The 14,133-nt window shown below is 37.7% G+C and overlaps 1 protein-coding gene and 1 long non-coding RNA gene across 3 annotated transcripts in view; one reads left to right on the top strand and one right to left on the bottom strand.

Moving 5' to 3' along the window:
• Nucleotides 1–2,117: 2,117 nt before the first annotated feature.
• Nucleotides 2,118–2,507, bottom strand: LOC129952424 (uncharacterized). The gene is made up of 2 exons (XR_008782304.1): nt 2,371–2,507; nt 2,118–2,304 (listed from the first exon to the last, which is right to left on the bottom strand). It is a non-coding gene; the product is annotated as an uncharacterized LOC129952424 (long non-coding RNA).
• Nucleotides 2,280–14,133, top strand: part of LOC129952422 (protein dopey-1 homolog) — a 68,954-nt gene continuing 57,100 nt past the window's right edge. For both annotated transcript variants that reach the window (XM_056064992.1, XM_056064991.1), the window contains exon 1: nt 2,280–3,022. The gene's annotated coding sequence lies outside the window, so the exon portion shown is untranslated. The remainder of the gene's footprint in view (nt 3,023–14,133) is intronic.

The following is a 14,133-nucleotide window of genomic DNA, read 5'->3' as shown; positions in this document are numbered from 1 at the left end:
TAGCCGAGTAGTATGCAGCTCTAGCTTACATGTCATAGTGTACATGATTGAGCTTTCAAAATATAGCGGACTAATAAAATGCTTGGTATATTTCTTTCGATATAAGTTTTGACAGATTATTGATTGTAGCAGAAAGGGGGATTAGTCGGGGTTGAATCTCCCGAGAAAATTGTATTTTGTTCGTTTTTTTTTGAAGAATATCTTTCAAAGGCGAAAAAAGAACGTAAAATACAAACGAAAACAAATTTAAAATCTGACATGAAAAATAAATTGGTAATGCTTGAGAAGCAAAATATCTTAATTGGTTACTTTAAGGATAGTTTCAATAAGATCAGTTACATTTTATCTACAACGTTCTTTTGTTCAAATTCATTCCAGACTTAAGCTTAAATTTGGAGACAAACTCGCGCTCTAAATTTCAGCTCGTGCTGCGTTATTATTCATAATTAAATTAAGTCTTTCAATTGCCAACAACTAGTCAAATAAAACTCAAGTCTTCAACAAGCCAAGTTTTACAGGAGTAATTTCGATTGCTGTTGGTTTAACAGATCGTCCCAAATAAATTGTTCTGTCATAAACGCTGAAGCTTTATCTACCAAGCATATTTATAAAATTTTGCAGTTTCACAAGAGTAGAGTTTGATATAATACTAAGAATGTGAACAAACAGTTTTTGAGGAAAACAGTTCGGTTAATTAATTTTTTTAAAGTTTTTTTTTTTTTTAAAGCTTTCCATAGGATGCTATGTAATCGTTTCAGGCTTTCGAAAGAATCTCATTTGGAAAACAAGAGAAGAATTTAAAGGCTGATTTTTTAAAAGCTATAGGAAAGTTTAAAAAAATATATACAATTAAAAAAAATGCATAAAATCTTTATTTGAATCGATAGTAAGGTCCATATAATTTAACATCTCAGCTGGTATCTCACGAATTAATGCTTAAATTATGTCTTCCAATGCGACAGTTGAAGTGGGCTTGTCTGTTTAGACATGGGCTTTAACATAGCCCCACAAATAAATCTAAAGGCGTTAAATCGCACTTGAAATAAAATTTTCACCAAACTCGCCTCTCAATAAGTCCATCGTTGAGCGTGCTGTGGCATGTGGCACCGTCTTGTTGAAAGCACAAGTCATGCAAGTCAAGCTCTTGCATTTTGGGGCAAAAAAAAAATGGATATCTTCTCACGGTGGTGCTCACCATTCACAGTTACGTTACGATTTGGATGCCACCAGCCCATAAACCGCACCAAACTGTGACTTTTTCTGGAACGCATTCGTAGCTCTTACAATGCTTCTGGTTGATATTCACTCCAAAATCGACAATTCTGCTTATTTGCCCTTGAGCCAAAAATAAGTTTCGTCGCTGAATACAAGAAGGGTGCGATGAACTTTCTTAACAGAGCACACATTTTGATAATAAAATTCAATAATTTGCAGGTGTTTTTCGTTTGTAAGACGATTCATGGTTAAATAATAGACCAAATTGAAAATGTTTGACAGTGACACAAAGCACGAAACGTGCGTCAGCTGTTTAAACCAGTGTTTCCAAAAAGGTAATATCTAAAAACCACCCTTTAGTGGACTCCAAATATCTCATGAACCGATAACGCTATCGACTTCAATGAATTTGTTTAAATGAAATTCAGCACTCTATTTATTTTATAATTAAAAAAAAAAACAATTTTGAAAATATTTTTTTATATAAGAAAGATATTACCTCCAGAATGAGTTTAATCTTTACAAAATAAGGTTTTAAAATCTCGAAAAACATATACATTTCATATTTTGAAAGTTCCTTTAATGGCAATTTGGATTATTGCAAAAAATTGAAATTTTAAACATTGAAAAGAAATGTATTCTTTTCGTTCCAAAATAATTAAGTTTAAGCTGTAATTATTCGAAGTAAACTAATTTCAACCCAAAAAACAAAACTTTGAATTCAGTTTTAAGCAGAAAATGTGAACGACCTTTTATTTTTAAATTGCCTAATACCCGCTTAACCCCAAATCACTGCCAACTTCACTCCACAAATAATCTACTACCAACAAGTGTCATTCAATAGGCAGTCCTCTTTGTGATTTCCTCATTTATTTTCATTCTATTTCATTCATACCCACAACCACACAAACAACATTTTGCAACAAAACAACAATACAAACTAATTTTTCCCATCTTCCTCTTCCCACCAACATTCTTATTATTTTGCACCCAACATCAGAATCACAACCACAAGAAAGAACACAAAAGAATAGTCCATCACAGTTTTTCGTTTCTTTCACACACACTCATTTTTCTTCTGTCATTCCTCTGCGAAACGAATAAAAAATAAATCAAGTCAAGAGAGAAAAATTTTTGTGTCGTCGCGAAAATTACCCCAAAATATTATTAAACATTAATTTTTCGCATAAAACTGTTTACATAATTTTCCATTTACCAATTCCAACGCTACCCTTGCTCCTTCCGCACACCACAACGATTTGAAAGTGTGGTTTTTCGTTTTTCCTTAAAAATAAGTTCAATTCGTCGAAATCGAAGTCGAAGGTTCTTTGTGAATAGAAGAGAAAAATAAAAGTTTATTGAAAAATTGTGCGTGTGGCGAATGTGAAACGAAATAAAGAAAAATCATCAACTAATGAAGTGAATTATTTAGCAATATAAATAAATTAAAAAAATAAAGAAAAACAATAAAATTTGTGAATTCGTAGTTTTATACAAAAACAAAAACGTCGTCGTAGAGAAAAAGTCGAAAATTTAAGAAAATTTACGTGTCGCCTTGATGTGAAAAAAGTGTTTCGCAAGTCGCATCGCAATCGTGTAAGCTCGCAAGTGTCTTTCCCAGCGGTGACAACGGTGGAGCACGACAGCAGCCCCAGTCGGCAGCCAACGCAAAAACGGCGAAGAAAAATCAACTTATATTCGACTCGTCATGATGTATTCAATTATCGATTAAATATCCTCATCGTCTCCGTGTCGTTTGGTTGGGAATGTTTTTAAAAATCAATTTTTTATGCACACACGACGCCAAGTAAGTTAGCAATTTGCGATAATTAATGATTTGATGTTGTTTTTATTTTAGTCAATTAATTATATTGCCCTGATTCTGACTTCTGATAGGTAGGTTGTAGGCGAGTTGTCTTTCAGAGAAAAGTACCTGCCTCTGGAACTTATTTGGAACTCTCTTTAAGCTGGAGCAGTTGGGGAAAACCCATCGTACGTTTAAATAAATAAATATTCAAACAGCTATCAGCGTTGCCACAAAGCCCTTAGTTTGATCCAAAATCCTAAAATAGGTAGATTCAACAACAATGTTTCTTGAATTCTTTTCAAAACTATTATATTCACCTAAATTGTACCTACGATGACTTTGCAAAGTTTTCTTGGACCTTTGGAGCGAGCTTTCAAAAATATCAAAAAAGAGATATAATTCTAAAAATTAAAGCGGTATGGTTTTCGTGATAAAGAACTACAGTGGTTCAAGTCATATCTCGAACCGAGAACCTCCGTAAATGGGGAACGTTTGGGAATAAAATCAACATCCTTCGGTGTAGGTACCTCAGGGCTCAATACTTTGGCCTGTTTTATTTTTCTTTTACATAAATTTCATGATGATATTAAATTTGAAGACATCTATTTGAGTTTATAATGTTAAAATATTGTTTAAGCGTCATGTTGACTTCCTGACCACTTAAAGAAAAGTTAGTTGCAAAGCACTAACATGTCTCGTATACGGACGGATTTACTGTTTAAAACCCACGCAAATGATTTAAGGACAACAAACCTCGGATACGCATGTAGAATCTTGAGTCATAATAGTCGTAATAGACCACGTCAATCAGAACAATCAGTGGAGGCCCAAACTGCTATAAAGTAGGTATTACAACCATCTAGGAAATGTGACGGGATGGGCCAGGTGAACAGAGGATGATAAACTGCGATATTTCCTATGGTGACTGCTATCGTGAAAATTAACAACACATGTTTGGATGCGGCTTTGTCATTGGAGCCTTAGACTATAAATGCATCAACGAGTGCCGCATGACCATTTTGATCAAGGCTGAATCCATCAAAATTAGCCTAACAAGACTCCGAATAATCGGAAAAACAGCTTGCACGACAACACTTCCGATAAAACTTCGTTTCACACTTCACGGTTTTGACCGTACGGAAAAAAAACGGACGGCGACATTTTCTTAGAGGCGCGAAGAAGAGCATATACGCTTTCATATTATACGGTCACGGCAAAATGCTGGCACCGCGCCGTGTAGCAACCGTCTACTGCCACTACAGTATACGGCAGCCGGACGGCGCGAAAAGCTTAGTGGCGTACGTGATGAAATGCATGTTTTCACATCATACGATTTTATTCGTGCGGCAGATTTCAATAAGCCGCTTCAAGACACGATTAATAGTATACTAAGCACAGGAACCCTGCACATATTGTGTTGTGTACGGTTAAAGACGTAAAATGTGTAATTAGCCATTTGTCCTGTTTATGCCGTCCGGTTTTTTTCCGTACGGTCAAAACCGTGTAGTGCGAAAGGCTCATCAATTTTGCTGCGGGCTAAATGTCATGGTAGACATTATCCACAAATTAAATTAACGAAACTTGGAATTCTCCAGATCAATCTTCCATAAACCAGATTGACCATATTGAGATCGATTCTAGATACACTTCCGAACTTTCTGAGGAGCTAACATTGACTCAGACCACTATCACGTTGTAGCTGAGGTAGCAACTCAGGTTTCCCTACTTAAGGCAAAACAGGAGATATAACGTCGAACGGATTTTTCCCCAACCGAGTCAAGAGTTACCTCTTTCGAAGTTATCTACCGCCAACACAATGTACCAAGAATCAGCGAAAACATTGCCAAGATGCAATCAGAGAAGCTGCCTCTAAAGTGCAGCCACCAACAAGGAACCCCTGGTTTGATGAGGAATGTCGGCGGGCAAATGCAACCAAACAACAGGCACTCAAAGCGGCGCTGCATAGAAGACGAGAGCTGCTCATGAGTTCTATGAGCAGAAGAGGCGAGAGAAACACCGACTTCTCAGAAGGAAAAAGAGAGGGCATGAGAAGCTTGCGGTCGAAGATGTTGAGAGGTTTAAAATCAGGAATGAAGTTCGAAAGTTTTATGAACACGTGAGACGAAATTCACATGTACATAAACCTAGAACTGAAGGTTGCAAAGACGAAAGTGGAAACATCATAGTGGAACCGCAGTCAATGCTGAGGATATGAAAGGGCCACTTCTGCAGACTGTATAACGGCGACGACGAACCGAATACCGCTGTCAGGCAGAATGAATGTCCAGAATGTCACATCTAAGCTGAAGTCTAATTAAGCCGCTGGAGCGGATGGCTTGAATGCCGAGCTTTTTAAAGCAGCTGGAGATAAGTTGGTTAGGAACATCAACCAACTTGTCTTGAAAAATTGGTCGAAAGAAAATTTGTCCGATACTTAAAAAAGGAGACCTTCTAGACTGCACCATCTATAGAGGAACATCGCATACAAAATGTGTCTTAAGTCCATCGTCAACAACCTGATAAGTCCTTATCAGTGTGGTTTTGGACAAGGAAAGTCTACAGTCGATCAAATATTCACATTAAGACAGATCCTGGAAAAAACTCAAGAATATCAAATCGACACCCACCATTTTTTCATCGATTTCAAGGCATGCGGCATATGAAAGAATCTACAGAAACGAACTAAATAGAGCCATGGCTAGTTTTGACATCCCTGCCAAACTCGTCCGTTTAATGCATGATAGCCATGGAGAATTCGCGCTGCTCCAAAAAGATAGGAAAGAACTTAACCGAACCTTTCGATGTCAAAAAAGGCTTTAGACAAGGTGATGCGCTGTCATGCCATTTCCTTGACATCGTTTTTGAAAGAATAGTGCAGAGCACCCACGTCAACATTAGAGGCACTTTCTTTCAAAAGTCTGTCTAATTACTATCATAAACTGATGACATTGAAATAATTGGAAGAACTTAGCGTTATCTCAATCTGGCCATTCTAAGTATTGAGACAAAGGCTTCAAAAACGGGTTCAACAGTTAGCGAGGGCAAAACAAAGTACATGCAGTCATCAAGAAAAAAACTACAACACCGACGACGTTTCGGTTATAACGTCACCATCGAAAGACGTAACTTTGAGGTAGTTAGGACTTTGTGTACTTAGACTCCACAAAGAACGCAGTAAACAATACCAGCGCTGAGATCAAACAAAGAGTTACTCTTGCTAACCGCTGTTTATTTGGGCTAGGAAATCAATTGAGTAGTAAAGTCCTCTCTCGAGCAACCAAAATGGTGCTAAAAAAGACCCTAACAATAAATTCAAATACTAATCAATTGAAGCTAAACATTTTAAGGCCGTTTTTTTTTTGTGAAATGTGTGGCCCCGAAAAAATTAAAAAAAAAAATCCCGCACTGCTCTAACTCTTGAACTTATATGATACATTGTTATTGTAAAGTTAGAGCTGTAAGGGGAAAACCCCCTGTGAACTATGCATCTACATCTATCTCTACATCAAATACCTTCTTATCCACATTTGTATCTTACTTGGAACTCTAAAGTTTATAACTTTCATCGATTCTTCTTACTTCACTTTTATATACTAACCTATACTCGCTTAGTTGTTTCACGGTATCTTGGTCTTGCCCTTTTCTTGAGACAACATTTCAAGCAGTTCAAGCTAAGTGAATTGAAATTGGTTACGCTGGTTAGATATATAGAACACTCATATCAGGTGGTGATTAGGTTTATGGCTTCTTCTGCTACATCTCCACTCCCTGTGCTTTTTATTATTATTATTATCATCATCTTACTTGATTCAGCGTTGTTGCTATTGCTATAGCTATAGCTGTGGCTATGGCGATAGCGATGGCGGTGGCAGAGGTGCACTTTTTCAAGGCTATGACTGTGACTGTGCTGTGTTTGTTTTGAATTTTGATTTCGAGAAATTTTTGTTTTGTTTTTAACTTGCGGACTTTTGGAGTGAAACTTCTTCTTGGCAAATAAATCAAAATTCAATTCAGACAAAATGATAAACGGTCAACAGAAACCATTAACTAGGCCATACGCAGATGAATGACACACAGTGGAGTATTTTTGCTCTAAAGTATGTTAAATGTCGATTTTAATTTGTTGTTTTCATTACATAAAAGAAGGCTTTCTTGATATATGTACATCAATTCCTTAATTTCAAGAAAAAACTGTAACACTTTTATTTTCTACAGTCTGTTGAAAAATTACCAAATTGATGACTGATGATGATGAAAGCTTTATGGCTCTATGTAGTTTATCGAAAATATAGGTATGAAGAAAGTTTGATAACAGTTCCATTTCTTACTCATTGGTTTTTAAAAAAGTCAATTAAACTCTAGTACGTGGTATAAACTTACAACAACAAAGTGTCGTTAGTTGTTATGAAACTACTATGACTGTAAATTAATTGAGAAACACCTATCTACACCTACCTTCCCACCAGTTCGAGAATTATCAGCAATTATATATGTAAATTGACTGGAAATTACCGGTAGACAAAATGTGAATAGAGTGTAGAGTAAAGTAGGTGTATTTTAATAATTGTTTTGTACTTAGTTACAAAAAGTAGAAAAATAAAAATAGAAACTCAATGAAGATTCTTACCCAAGTTTTGTTGAGAAAGTTTTAGGTGTCGTTTTTTTTATCTTTTGGCATTTTATAATTTATATTTTTTAATATTCGCGATGTTATTTCTTCTATTTAAGAGTGTTTCATATTCAGTCCTTAAAATGTAACCATTAGAAATTAAATTTTGTATTTTTAATATAATAGGTATTTTATTTTGTAACTTACTAAATTACTCGGACTTAGGAATTGAACTTCTTCTACTACATATTATGTACGATTTAAAGAAAATTATCTCATCTATCTCCCAAACTCTTCTGCAACCGTCGTTGCCTTTTCAAACGGTATTTTCAACCCATTTTCCTATTCGTATTTGTATTTTAGAGGCTATTCGTGCCTGACCCGTCCTTGCATGTAGCTAAACATGGGAGATGTGGTTGGGACAGAAAATCTGGAAGAGGCATCGAAGGCATTTAGTAACAAACATTTGCAGCTTTTTTGAGTAAGTGTCTATGACTATGACAAAAGCGGATGAAAGCACCTTGGGTCGGTTCGAGAGAAAAGTTCTTCGTGTGATCTACGGTCTCGAAGGGGAGTGAAGAAGAAGATGGAACGGCGAGCTATACGGGCTGTACAGCGACGTAGACTTAGACAGAAGGGTAAAATTTCAACGACTAAGATGGCTGGATCACGTAGAGCGCATGGAAACCAATGCTCCGGCCGGAAAGTCTTCGAATCCACACCCACAGGACAGCGCAGTAGAGGAAGACCGCGGATCAGGTGGCGCGCGCAATTGGAAAGTGAGACGTCTAGCTAGGGACCGAGCTAGATAGAGAAGTTTGTTGGGCGAGGCCCTAGTTCAAACAGGACTGTAGCGCCACCTTAAGTAAGTAAGTCTATGACTTTTCAAAATATGCACCGTTAAAAGCATGGATTCAACATTGGAGCGGTATTGTCGTAGCTTGATAGTAAAGCTAAAAGTTTTGCTTCTTCATTTTTTTGACAGCCTTTGTCTTGGAAACCTTCTACCAGCTCTACTAGTTCTCCAGAAATATTATAAGGAAGCTGTTATTTTCATTTTTTGCGAGTTGATATTTAGCCCCAACTTTTGTTGTCATTTGTGCATTACGTCACGTATTACCAACTGAAACAGTATTGGTGATTGTATATAGCCTTGCCTTAACCCACTTAGAATTTATGACTCTTCTGACAACCTTACCTCATGGAAGATGGGTCCATCACATATAAAGTTTTTTTTAATCGATGAACAGCAGGTGAATAAGTGAAAGTATTGAATGCACTGATAATGACTCCTAGGTGTTAAAGTGATCCATATAAGAAGTTCCAGTGCGGAATTCCGCTTGTTCGGCATCGAGTTTTTATCTAAGCTAATGATGGAAGAACGCGTACTCCTCTCCAGTTGTAAGGTTTCTTTTTGTGAGAGCTTGACAATCATTCCTTTTGTAGCTCTTCAGGAAAGCTCTTAATAAGTTGGTGTAGCAGCTCGCTCGCTCAATATTGTTGTGATCGTAAAAACTCTGCAGGACTATAGTCAAGTCAAAACGCTTTGACGTTCTTCGAGTTTTCGTAGTTACTAAGGCTTTCCTTTAAACCGTATAATTCAGGTTTGAAATTCTGGCTTCTGGAAATATTTCACATCTATTTGCTTACTTACTTACTTAAGGTGGCGCTACAGTCCGGGGCGGACCTGGGCCTCAACCAAAACGCGTTTCCAGCAAGCTCGGTCCCTAGCTAGCTGTCTCCAGTTTCGCAAGCCAAGTTGGTTGAGGTCCTCTCCCAGCTGGGTGCACCACCTGAGTCGCGGTCTTCCTCTACTGCGCCGCCCCTCGGGATTGGATTCGAAGACCTTGCGGGCTGGAGCGTTGGACTTTAATTTTGCTAACTAGGTCAGTGTCGCTGTACAGCCCGTACAGTTCGTCGTTATATCTTCTCCTTCATTCTCCAGGCCTCAGCGCCATAAATGAGAACCGGGATGATGAGTGTCTTATAGATGGTGATTTTAGATGCTCGAGAGAGGACTTTACTTCTCAATTGCCTTCTAAGTCCACAGAAGCAGCGATTTGCAAGAGTTATTCTTCGTTTGATTTCAGCGCTGGTGTCGTTGTATGTGTTTATAGCGGTGCCTAGGTAGACAAAGTACTTAACTACCTCAAAGTTATAGCTGTCCATGGTGACGTTTTGTCCAATACGTCGTCGTTCAGTGTCCTTTTTTGATGACAGCATATACTTGGTCTTGCCCTCATTGACCACTAAACCCATCTTCTTCGCTTCCGTCGCAATGCTCAAAAACGCTCCACTGACATCACGCTTTGATCTTCCAATTATGTCAATATCATCTGCGTATCCGAGTAATTAGATGGATCTTTGGAAGATTGTGCCTCTAGTGTTGACGGTTGAGTTTTGCTCAATTCTTTCCATAACGATGTTGAAGAAGTCGCATGACAGTGCATCGCCTTGTCTAAAACCTTTTTTGACATCAAATGCATCGGTGAGATCTTTTCCGACCTTGATGGAGCAGCGTGCATTCTCCAAAGTCATTCTGCACAAACGGATATGTTTGACAGGGATGCTAAAACTAGACATTGCTCGGTAGAGCTCTTCCCTACAGATGGTGTCATACGCGGCTTTAAAATAGATAAAGAGATGGTGGGTATCGATTTGAAGCTCCTAGGTTTTTTCCAAGATCTGCCGTAGTCCGAATATTTAGTCGATAGTGGACGTTCACATAATACGGCAAAGAGGATCTTATACGCAATGATAAGGAGACTGATGCCTCTGTAGTTGGCGCAATTTAGAGGATCTCCTTTCTTATGTATCGGCATAATATGCTGAGATTCCACTCATCGGGCATGCTTTCTTCTGACCATATTTTGCAGATGAGAATAGTTAGGTAGCTATGTTTGACTTAAGTTTAGATATAGCTATCTTCACTTCGTCAAGGTCGGGTAGGCGGAATTGTTGATCTGCGTGGTCGAGGTTGAGTGGTTCTATCTCCCTTACAGCGGAATTCGGTTCGTCATCGCCGTTATATAATTTGGAGAAGTGATCTTTCCATATTCTCAGTATCGACTGCGGTTCTACTACGATGTTCCCCCGATCGTCCTACAGGCTTCGGTTCGTGGCTGATACCCTTGGGATGATTTTTTTACCTTTTGGTAAATTTTGATAAAATTTACGAACCTCATTCCTGTTGTGACACATCCATCTATCTCCTAGATCGCGCGCTTCTCATGCTCTCTTTTTTTTAAATCTAAAAAGCCGGTGTTCCTCTCCCCTCTTCTGCTCGTAGCCGTTTGGTATGCCTCTTGTTTCGCTGCGTGCGCTTGCCGGCATTCGTTGTCAAACCAGGGGTTTCGCTGTGGTGGCCGTGTGAAACCTAGCACTTCAGAGGCGGCATCTCTGATGGCTGCAAGGCAATGTTGCCACTAGTTTTCAATGCTTAATACAGGCAGCATAGGACTCCTTAAGAGGTTATTAGAGACTCGATCGGAAAAGGACATGGCAGTCTCTTGCGATTATAGCCGTCTAACGTCGAATCTTCTCACAGTACTTCCTTGTTTTGGCTTAGATCGGGATATCCGTAGCCGTACCTTGGCTACAACGAGGTAGTGGTCCGAGTCAATGTTGTTGGATATTCTGTATACTGAAGGAGTGTCGTGCGTCGATCGCAATGTCCTGTTGCCATTTTAGTTTTTAAGCATAGCAATTTGATGTATGTTGATCGAAAGTCGTCAATCAGGTAACCAGTGAAAGTATTGTTGATAGCGACAAGAATTCCGCCACTTACGGCGTTTGTATCGTCAGAGTTATTACGATCACGTCGAATTGTTTGACAGAAAAATAAAAACCTGTGTTCACACAATGACAACTGAAAAAGTTTTTAGTCAGCATGACGAACATAAATGTTTTATTTCGGAACTTCAAACTTTAAAACGTGAAAAAATATAAGCCTATAGAATTGCATCGTACTATAACACAACTGAAAACTGGGCAAAGTACAAAGATATTTGCAGAAAATATAAGGAAGAAATAAAAGAAGCTAATAACAAATATACGAGTGTATATGAACAAATCGAATCAAGATCAGGTGACCAAAAAGGAGTGTGGAAAATGCTTAAAACTTTTATTTTGAAGGAAAATGTAAATAAAAACTGTAGTGGTAGCATAGAATTTGGACAAGAAAAAGTGAAAGATAAAAAAACTAATAGCTAATAAGTTTAACAAGCATTTGTGATATTAATGAAGCGATTCCATATGTGCAATTTGAACAACCTGTGATAAGCGTAGCTACTAGATTTAAGTTTAGATACTGTCATCAAAACTCTATTTGTGATGTGATAAAAAAGTGCCATAATAAAAAAGACATTTATGGTATAAAAAGAGATATAATATACGATTCAATAGAAATAATAAGCCCAGTTTTCATGAAGTTAGTGAATAAATCACTTTTAAATGGGATTTTCCCTAACCTTTGGAAGGAATCCACTATTGTGCCAGTTGAAAAAGTAGTAGGTACTAGCAACTGCGAGAATTTCCGTCCGATAAATATGTTGCAGATGTTCGAAAAGATCCTTGAACGTATAGTCAGTGAGCAACTTACTTCATATGTCGAAAATAACAATATCTTGGCTATTGAGCAATCTGGATTCCGAACTAGATACTCCTGTGAAACAACATTGAATCACATCACAAGCGAATGGCGAAAAGACATAGATCAGGGTAAAGGAGTCATTTATCAGTGTTTCTTGATTTCAAACGGGAATTCGCAACAATAGATCGAAATATTCTTCTAACAAAACTTAAACTTTATGGAATTACTGACACAGAATACAATTGGTTTATTTCGTATATCTTAATGGAAGATCCCAACGGACAAAAGTTCGATAATGAGATTTCCGATTCAATGAAGATTAAATTAGGAGTTCCACAAGGTGCTCTTTTAGGTGTTCTTTTGTTCCTGTTGTATATAAATGATTTCAAAAGTGTTCTTAAATATTGTAAAATTGTCCTTTTTGCCGATGATACCTTAATTTATATCTCTGGAAAAGATCAAAAAGATAAAATTAAAAATTAATGCAGATTTAGAAAACATTAACCGGTGGCTTCAAGCAAATAAGCTTAGTCTAAATGTAAACAAAACTAAATGTATGGAATTGAAAATAAGAGTTCCTGTGCTAGTTTGTATAAATGGTTGTCAAATTGAGTGTGTAAATAACATGAAATATCTGGGTGTTATTTTAGATAATTAATTGAATTTTAAAGACCATGCTAAATATATATGTGCAAAAATTGCGAAAAAAGTTGAAAATGTCAAAAATTTTAAAAAATATTTTGTTCGTGGGCTAAGATCGAATTTTCTGTCTGTATACATCCACATTAATTCTAACAGACCATCTGTTTTGACATTGAGTGAAACCCAAGTAGGTGAAGATTCCGATCCTGCTGAATTTTTTATTCATGGGTATTGCTTAGTGCCATTATTCTTCTCACACCATGTTCTCGCCATATATATTAGGAATGATGTTGCATATCAACTTTTACCACAATACGGTCATTGTACCAACTCCCTTTTTAATTTCATGTGGTTAAAACTTTCCGTGAATAAGCACATCATTCACTATTGTTTTCTTTATAGGAGCCCAAACCTGGACAGAGTTTCAACTTCTCAGGAATTTGATGCTCTGTCTGACTCCATACAAAGAATTGTCTCCCTGTATCTTCACACTGAAATCGTTATTACGGGCGATTTCAATGTTCACAATTCTTCGTGGCTTCGCCATTCGGGCCAGACAACGCCAGAAGGAATGTGTGCTGAGATTTTTGCTGAGTTTAACCATCTTACTCAGCTTGTCAATGAGCCTACTCGAATATCAGACGTTAACGGCCGAGCAGAAAATACCCTTGACTTGTTTCTCACTTCTGATCCTGATAAGTACACAATCATTGTATTGACGCCTCTAGGCACATCGGACCATAGTGTTATATCTGCTAATTTCTCGTTTGGCAGTACGAGAAAGCCAACTGGGACGGTCTCAATAATTTTTTCAGGATCTTTAACTGGTCGCTATGCTTCCTCGGTAGCGACATAGACTCCAGTGCAGATATGATTTCTAGTATTATTCATTTGGGAATGGAAACGTTTATCCCGAATAGGGTTAAAAGTATTAAACCCAAGGTTAAATCATGGTTCGATTCGAGCTGCAAAGAGGTTATCAAGGAGAAAGAGGTGAGCTTCCGGTGTTTTAAAGCCAACCCAACTGAGGAAAACCGGAAAAAGTTTAAGCAAGCCAGGAAGGCCTGCAACGCCTATATTCGAAGGACCAAATTTTTACATGACCAAAAATTACGGCGAAAAATACTGCAATGTCCCAAAGGCAGTAAGAATTTTTGGTCATTTGTAAAAAACATGAGGAATTCTTCCTCTTCCTCGGTTCCTACGCTTGTTGTCAATGACACTCCTTTAGTTAGCTCTATTGATAAAGCCAACTTATTTGCAAGGCAG

This window comes from Eupeodes corollae, chromosome 3 (assembly GCF_945859685.1).
Source record: "Eupeodes corollae chromosome 3, idEupCoro1.1, whole genome shotgun sequence".
Taxonomy (NCBI): Eukaryota; Metazoa; Arthropoda; class Insecta; order Diptera; family Syrphidae; genus Eupeodes; species Eupeodes corollae.
The sequence above is the reverse complement of the archived record's forward strand: the minus strand, read 5'-3'. Positions and strand labels throughout refer to the sequence as shown.